The sequence below is a fragment of the Panulirus ornatus genome, chromosome 6 (genome assembly GCF_036320965.1).
Source record: "Panulirus ornatus isolate Po-2019 chromosome 6, ASM3632096v1, whole genome shotgun sequence".
Classification (NCBI taxonomy): Eukaryota; Metazoa; Arthropoda; class Malacostraca; order Decapoda; family Palinuridae; genus Panulirus; species Panulirus ornatus.
In genome coordinates this window covers 22,053,493-22,062,866 of record NC_092229.1, presented here as the reverse complement: position 1 = coordinate 22,062,866, position 9,374 = coordinate 22,053,493, and positions in this window count along the sequence as shown.

The window sequence follows — 9,374 nt, the reverse complement described above, 5'->3', positions numbered from 1 at the left end:
GGTGGGTATGATGGTAGTGTATGGTGGGTATGATGGTAGTGTATGGTGGGTATGATGGTTGTGTATGGTGGGTATGATGTTAGTGTATGGTGGGTATGATGGTAGTGTATGGTGGGTATGATGGTAGTGTATGGTGAGTATGATGGTAGTGTATGGTGGGTATGATGGCAGTGTATGGTGGGTATGATGGTTGTGTATGGTGGGTATGATGGTAGTGTATGGTGGGTATGATGGTATTGTATGATGGTAGTGTATGGTGGGTATGATGGTAGTGTATGGTGGGTATGATGGTAGTGTATGGTGGGTATGATGGCAGTGTATGGTGGGTATGATGGCAGTGTATGGTGGGTATGATGGCAGTGTATGGTGGGTATGATGGTAGTGTATGGTGGGTATGATGGCAGTGTATGGTGGGTATGATGGCAGTGTATGGTGGGTATGATGGTGGATGGTGTGAGGTGAAGATGGATGTCGTGGTGGTGATGAAGGCCAGTGTGAAGGTGACGGTGCCATGTGTGTGTGTGTGTGTGTGTGTGTGTGTGTGTGAGGACGGTCAGGGTGATGTGGCCGCTGATGATCGTCAAGGTGGTGGTGGTGGAGGCGGGTGTAATCATCATGGATATAACTAATGGTAATATGGTTGCTTTTATGGTTCTTATGGTGGGTTATAATAGGGGTTAGTACGATGATGGTGAGTGTGATGAGTGTGTTTGCATGAGGGGGTTGTGAGGATGGCATGTGTTGTGAGGGATGATGATGTAGGCTGGTTGCGAGAAGATGGTTGTTGCGGAGGCGGTGATCACTGTGATGGTGGATTGTGTGGAGGACGACGGTTGCCTGGGATGCTAAAATTAGCTTGTTGGTGGATGGGACGCCAAGGTTTCATAAATAGGTGTGGGTGGTGGATCCGGGGATGATATTGAGATAAGCTGGAAACAGTTGTCGATGTTAAATCGGTAGTTGATTTGAAGACCGTATAGTGAGCATAATGGTGGTGGTGGTGATTAGTTTAAAGTGAACAGTTAAGTTAGAGAAAAATGTGGCCGTAGGTGGTGGTGGTGGGGAGGTAAGATGGTTGAGGAGATGGTGAGTGTGTTAGTATTTCCTTTGTTGGTAGTTATGCAGGTGGTAATGGCTGTGATGACGTGCACAGAATATTGAAGTGACCTTGGACCAGGTGCGTAAAGAGAGGATCCCTCCTTCCTCTCCCACCACAAACCACCTCATCATAATGTGATTTTTTTCCTATTTACGAAAAGGTTGAGTATTACTAGTAACGTTAGTTTTTGTTGTAGAAGTAAAATACCTTACAATCTTACTATCGGTTTCTGACTTCGCGCCTCTCTCTCTCTCTCTCTCTCTCTCTCTCTCTCTCTCTCTCTCTCTCTCTCTCTCTCTCTCTCTCTCTCTCTCTCTCTCTCGTACATGCCGATAACTTACTTATACACCTACTAAAGCTAAGCATTATCTCAGCCTCAGTTTGTTTACCATCTGTATGGTAAGAATAAACCAGAACGCAGAGTAAGCGTGCTTTTTTTAAAGCCAATTATTTTCAGGACTGGAATACAGCGAGTTAAGGTAACAATATGGCAGAAAAGACAAATATAATGTTTGGAGGATGAGTCAGTTCTACAGTGGGTCACTGAGCTATGTGGACCGTAGCGCTGGTCCCTCGTGCTTCCCTGGAAGGTGGACCTCGATGTTGTATCCCCATCAGTCCCTCCTCACAGTAGCTTGACCCCAAGTTAACCTCTTCATGCATTGTGGTATTATATCTGTGGAGGTGAATACACAGAAACGTTTGCCATCTATACTTTGTATTGTACATGTGTATCTTAGTGTCAATGACTCCGCCACGTTATACTAGGTGATTCAAACTATATCTCGTTCTGCTGTTTTCTGGGGAAGGATGGGAAGTAGCCAGTTATATTTATGATGATTTTGGTAGCTCGATGTGCGTTTATGGAGTAAAGAAAGCACTGATTTCTAGTCTTAATGAAATGCCCTTTTTTCTTGGAGAATTTGGTCATTCAAAACCTTCACTCCGATGCCTTGTGGCACTGATTACATTCTTCCCATGTTTATTCTGCTAGGAGCGTGCAGCAGGAAGTTCTTGAAGAATACTAAACATTGGAGCTTTCATTGTGGTTACCTAGTCATATGTAGGTATAAAACCCCGTATTAAGTCATATGTAGGTATAAAATCTCGTATAAAGTCATATGTAGGTATAAAATCTCGTATTAAGTCATATGTAGGTATAAAATCTCGTATAAAGTCATATGTAGGTATAAAACCTCGTATTAAGTCATATGTAGGTATAAAACCTTGTATTGTCATTTTTTTTTTTTTTTTTTATACTTTGTCGCTGTCTCCCGCGTTTGCGAGGTAGCGCAAGGAAACAGACGAAAGAAATGGCCCCCCCCCCATACACATGTATATACATACGTCCACACACGCAAATATACATACCTACACAGCTTTCCATGGTTTTCCCCAGACGCTTCACATGCCTTGATTCAATCCACTGACAGCACGTCAACCCCGGTATACCACATCGCTCCAATTCACTCTATTCCTTGCCCTCCTTTCACCCTCCTGCATGTTCAGGCCCCGATCACACAAAATCTTTTTCACTCCATCTTTCCACCTCCAATTTGGTCTCCCTCTTCTCCTCGTTCCCTCCACCTCCGACACATATATCCTCTTGGTCAATCTTTCGTCACTCATTCTCTCCATGTGCCCAAACCACTTCAAAACACCCTCCTCTGCTCTCTCAACCACGCTCTTTTTATTTCCACACATCTCTCTTACCCTTACGTTACTCACTCGATCAAACCACCTCACACCACACATTGTCCTCAAACATCTCATTTCCAGCACATCCATCCTCCTGCGCACAACAATATCCATAGCCCACGCCTCGCAACCATACAACATTGTTGGAACCACTATTCCTTCAAACATACCCATTTTTTGCTTTCCGAGATAATGTTCTCGACTTCCACACATTCTTCAAGGCCCCCAGAATTTTCGCCCCCTCCCCCACCCTATGATCCACTTCCGCTTCCATGGTTCCATCCGCTGCCAGATCCACTCCCAGATATCTAAAACACTTCACTTCCTCCAGTTTTTCTCCATTCAAACTCACCTCCCAATTGACTTGACCCTCAACCCTACTGTACCTAATAACCTTGCTCTTATTCACATTTACTCTTAACTTTCTTCTTCCACACACTTTACCAAACTCAGTCACCAGCTTCTGCAGTTTCTCACATGAATCAGCCACCAGCGCTGTATCATCAGCGAACAACAACTGACTCACTTCCCAAGCTCTCTCTTCCCAACAGACTTCATACTTGCCCCTCTTTCCAAAACTCTTGCATTTACCTCCCTAACAACCCCATCCATAAACAAATTAAACAACCATGGAGACATCACACACCCCTGCCGCAAACATACATTCACTGAGAACCAATCACTTTCCTCTCTTCCTACACGTACACATGCCTTACATCCTCGATAAAAACTTTTCACTGCTTCTAACAACTTTCCTCCCACACCATATATTCTTAATACCTTCCACAGAGCATCTCTATCAACTCTATCATATGCCTTCTCCAGATCCATAAATGCTACATACAAATCCATTTGCTTTTCTAAGTATTTCTCACATACTTAGAAAAGCAAGTCATATGTAGGTATAAAATCTCGTATAAAGTCATATCTAGGTATAAAATCTCGTATTAAGTCATATGTAGGTATAAAACCTCGTATTAAGTCATATGTAGGTATAAAACCCCGTATTAAGTCATATGTAGGTATAAAATCTCGTATTAAGTCATATGTAGGTATAAAACCCCGTATTAAGTCATATGTAGGTATAAAACCTCGTATTAAGTCATATGTAGGTATAAAACCTCGTATTAAGTCATATGTAGGTATAAAACTGTATTAAGTCGTATGTAGGTATAAAACCGCATTAAGTCATATGTAGGTATATAAAACCTCGTATTAAGTCATATGTAGGTATAAAACCTCGTATTAAGTCATATGTAGGTATAAAACCTCGTATTAAGTCATATGTATGTATAAAACCCCGTATTAAGTCATATGTAGGTTTGAAACCTCGTATTGAGTCATATGTAGGTATAAAACTGTATTAAGTCGTATGTAGGTATAAAATCGTATTAAGTCATATGTAGGTATATAAAACCTCGTATTAAGTCATATGTAGGTATAAACCCGTATTAAGTCATGTAGGTATAAAACCTCGTATTAAGTCGTATGTAGGTATAAAACCGTATTGAGTCATATGTAGATATAAAACCTCGTATTATACTATATTTCTTCCATGATAATAGAGCTCACTCGTGCAGAGGATCAGTTAAGCGAGGAAATACTTGACTTATGAAACGCCCTCGAGGGCGACCTTGGTTTATGGTCACCTTATCTGCAGATGTGGGTCAGACAGAATTGGCTGGTGGAAACTACCAGAGTGGAAAACTCGTCAAGATTCCCATGTGCTGCTCATCATCATCATCGTTGTGTGTGTGGAATAGGATTCGGGTCAGCTGACTGTGTGGTATTCGTATATCTTTTCGATAACCTGATCAGCAGTAACAAGACAAATATTATCGTTGTGATGGGTTAGGTGACCAGGTTAATGCAGGTGAAGAGCTGGAGTGTGTACATTCCACTCATGTTTACCTTAATGAAAGACACACACACACACTTCATGCTGCCGTCGAGTTTACTTCTTGTTGAGTCATCTGTGCATGCGAGGTCTACCAGGCTGATTAACGTAACACCTGGACTGATGATGTTCACGGAAGGCCGATTACCGTCTCCCTTGACCACATGTCGGATTCCAAGTTCCTTTGCTATTGCCATCATAGATGTCGTTATTGGGTAATGATTTTCTAGTTATATTTCTCCAAGGTTTTTCCATGCACTGCCAGTGACGTCAGAGGTGCTGTAGACTCAGGTGCTGGTGATCATCTGCTTACATGGATCTCTCTCTCTCTCTCTCTCTCTCTCTCTCTCTCTCTCTCTCTCTCTCTCTCTCTCTCTCTCTCTCTCTCTCTCTCTCTCTCTCTCTCTCCCTCCCTCCCTCCCTCCCTCCCTCTCTCTCTCTCTCTCTCTCTCTCTCTCTCTCTCTCTCTCTCTCTCTCTCTCTCTCTCTCTCTCTCTCTCTCTCTCTCTCTCACACACATTTTTACCGGTGTAGATATTGACCAACAGACAAATTTAAACATAGATTCCGTCCTATCTGTTCGACCTAATGGATGACTTAAACTGAGATATTAGACATCGGTAAGATATACTACATGGGCGTATATGAACTAGATATTTTGTTTGCTGGATATTTTAAGAGACAACTGGGTTAAGCAAAGAATAGATATAGATTAGGAGAACTGTTGGGTTTGTGTTGGCTCTCGCTTCCTATAAGGCACCGTAATATTTTCTTTTCCCCCTATATTCCCGATTATGAACCATAGCCTGTGGAACAGTCGTTAAGATGAGGTACAGACGAATTACAACAGGAAGAGACCACTGTAATGGTGGAAGATATCAGAGACGCGGAGATTAGTCAGTGTAGACAAACATTTAATGATTTAAAGAGACATAACCCCACAAGCTTTATTTATATATAAGGAGGAGCAAATAATGTCGGTCGTAGCGTTGAGGCTACGTACTTTGTCAAGTGTACTTCGAGATATGTCCCTGATGGTATTTTCAAGTACCCTAATTAGTCAGTCATTCCATTGTTAACAGTTCCGTTGAAGACAAAGTACTTCGCCTCATTCGAAGTAAAACGCTTCCCTACGTCACTACCGGTGAAATTTGACAAATCTAGCCCAAGGTAGATTTTGGATCGAGATTATCGAAGCCTTTGTAGATTTTGATTACTAGTATTGAATTACTTCTTAACATTGTCTTTTGTAAGCTCTGTGTGTTGGAGTCATCTGGTTGGCTTCTAGAGGACTTGTTGCCCAGTCCAGGAATCATCTTAGTAGCTCGCCGCTGTACTCCCTCCGTTCTCTCGGTTGTAGAGTTAGGTAAAGAAAGCTGAATGTAACATTCAAGGTTGGGGACGCACCAGTGAACTGTAAATGTGTGAGGATTAACACCGTAGAATCGAAAGAATTTTGTTCGCTAATTTCAATTTCAGTACTTTATATTCCTTGATAGAGAACGGAGTCCTAGTGCTGTCACTAGGTACCCCTGAGCCTTTTTTTTCTGTTTCTCTTTACAGTTATGTGGCTGTAGGTCACCATCTACCTGCAAACCTTAGCACAATTCATACTGTAACTTGCCTTCTCGTTTTTCCTACCGGTGTAAAGCTGTTCCCATCGATGTAAAAACCCGTGTGCTACGTGAGTCCAGTCCATCAGTTTGTGTGTCAGTTTGGAGCAGCAGACGCGTACTTCTGTAGATTTATTTCCCCGTTTAGTATCGTCTGCGAATTTTGGTATCTTACCGCATGACCTCATTATCAGTGTCACTGATGTATGCTTGAGAAAGGGAACCGCCACACCACTTGGTGGGCTAACAGCTCCGAGACTTGACAGTTGATCACTACGCTTTGTTTACTGTCAGGAAATCAGATTGTTCGCCGTAGTACAACCCCATCTACAACATGTCAGTCTGGGAGTGTGTGAAGAACGAGACTTCAGTTAACAACAGTTGTTACTTTGTAACTTTCTGACGGAATCTGTCCCCATGTCTTTTCACTCTGGTTGCTCTTGTTGCAGCGGTACACCATCCAGCAGTGACTAAAACGGACGATATAATTAAGTCGGTGACAGATCCAAGTCATACTTGTTTTGCTTCATAAATAACTTCGTGTGGTAATTTGTCGCGTCACCGGTTGTTAGCTGTCCAGCGACAAGCCTGTCGTTAGGCTGACTGTTTGAAGCGATCGTTTATTTGTATTGTTGTCTATCGTCCTGCCGGTTCGACTCCTTGAATTAACTTGTCCTCCCACTGGGGAACTTTCCTCCCGCTACTCCCTGGTCGTCACTTAGCTGGCCTTACATTCCTCCTCGGATGTGTCGTCGTTCAGTTTACTTGACATAAATTTATTACCCTTAAGTGCCTCAGCTGAAGTATTGTGATATATATATATATATATATATATATATATATATATATATATATATATATATATATATATATATATATATATATTTATTTTTTTTTTATTTTTTCTTTTTTTTCTTTTTTGCCGCTGTCTCCCGCGTTTGCGAGGTAGCGCAAGGAAACAGACGAAAGAAATGGCCCAACCCACCCCTATACACATGTATATACATACGTCCACACACGCAAATATACATACCTACACAGCTTTCCATGGTTTACCCCAGACGCTTCACATGCCCTGATTCAATCCAATGACAGCACGTCAACCCCGGTATACCACATCGATCCAATTCACTCTATTCCTTGCCCTCCTTTCACCCTCCTGCATGTTCAGGCCTTGATCACACAAAATCTTTTTCACTCCATCTTTCCACCTCCAATTTGGTCTCCCACTTCTCCTCGTTCCCTCCACCTCCGACACATATATCCTCTTGGTCAATCTTTCCTCACTCATTCTCTCCATGTGCCCAAACTATTTCAAAACACCCTCTTCTGCTCTCTCAACCATGCTCTTTTTATTTCCACACATCTCTCTTACCCTTACGTTGCTTACTCGATCAAACCACCTCACACCACACATTGTCCTCAAACATCTCATTTCCAGCACATCCATCCTCCTGCGCACAACTCTATCCATAGCCCACGCCTCGCAACCATACAACATTCTTGGAACCACTATTCCTTCAAACATACCCATTTTTGCTTTCCGAGATAATGTTCTCGACTTCCACACACTCTTCAAGGCTCCCAGGGTTTTCGCCCCCTCCCCCACCCTATGATTCACTTCCTCTTCCATGGTTCCATCCGCTGCCAGATCCACTCCCAGATATCTAAAACACTTTACTTCCTCCAGTTTTTCTCCATTCAAACTTACCTCCCAATTGACTTGACCCTCAACCCTACTGTACCTAATTACCTTGCTCTTATTCACATTTACTCTTAACTTTCTTCTTTCACACACTTTACCAAACTCAGTCACCAGCTTCTGCAGTTTCTCACATGAATCAGCCACCAGCGCTGTATCATCAGCGAACAACAACTGACTCACTTCCCAAGCTCTCTTATCCCCAACAGACTTCATACTTGCCCCTCTTTCCAAAACTCTTGCATTCTTCTCCCTAACAACCCCATCCATAAACAAATTAAACAACCATGGCGACATCACACACCCCTGCCGCAAACCTACATTCACTGAGAACCAATCACTTTCCTCTCTTCCTACACGTACACATGCCTTACATCCTCGATAAAAACTTTTCACTGCTTCTAACAACTTGCCTCCCACACCATATATTCTTAATACCTTCCACAGAGCATCTCTATCAACTCTATCATATGCCATCTCCAGATCCATAAATGCTACATACAAATCCATTTGCTTTTCAAAGTATTTCTCACATACATTCTTCAAAGCAAACACCTGATCCACACATCCTCTACCACTTCTGAAACCACACTGCTCTTCCCCAATCTGATGCTCTGTACATGCCTTCACCCTCTCAATCAATACCCTCCCATATAATTTACCAGGAATACTCAACAAACCTATAAATCTGTAATTTGAGCACTCACTCTTATCCCCTTTGCCTTTGTACAATGGCACTATGCACGCATTCCGCCAATCCTCAGGCACCTCACCATGAGTCATACATACATTAAAAAACCTTACCAACCAGTCAACAATACAGTCACCCCCTTTTTTAATAAATTCCACTGCAATACCATCCAAACCTGCTGCCTTGCCGGCTTTCATCTTCCGCAAAGCTTTTACTACCTCTTCTGTGTTTACCAAATCATTTTCCCTAACCCTCTCACTTTGCACACCACCTCGACCAAAACACCCTATATCTGCCACTCTATCATCAAACACATTCAACAAACCTTCAAAATACTCACTCCATCTCCTTCTCACATCACCACTACTTGTTATCACCTCCTCATTTGCGCCCTTCACTGAAGTTCCCATTTGCTTCCTTGTCTTACGCACTTTATTTACCTCCTTCCAAAACATCTTTTTATTCTCCCTAAAATTTAATGATACTCTTTCACCCCAACTCTCATTTGCCCTCTTTTTCACCTCTTGCACCTTTCTCTTGACCTCCTGTCTCTTTCTTTTATACATCTCCCACTCAATTGTATTTTTTCCCTGCAAAAATCGTCCAAATGCCTCTCTCTTCTCTTTCACTAATAATCTTACTTCTTCATCCCACCACTCACTACCCTTTCTAAT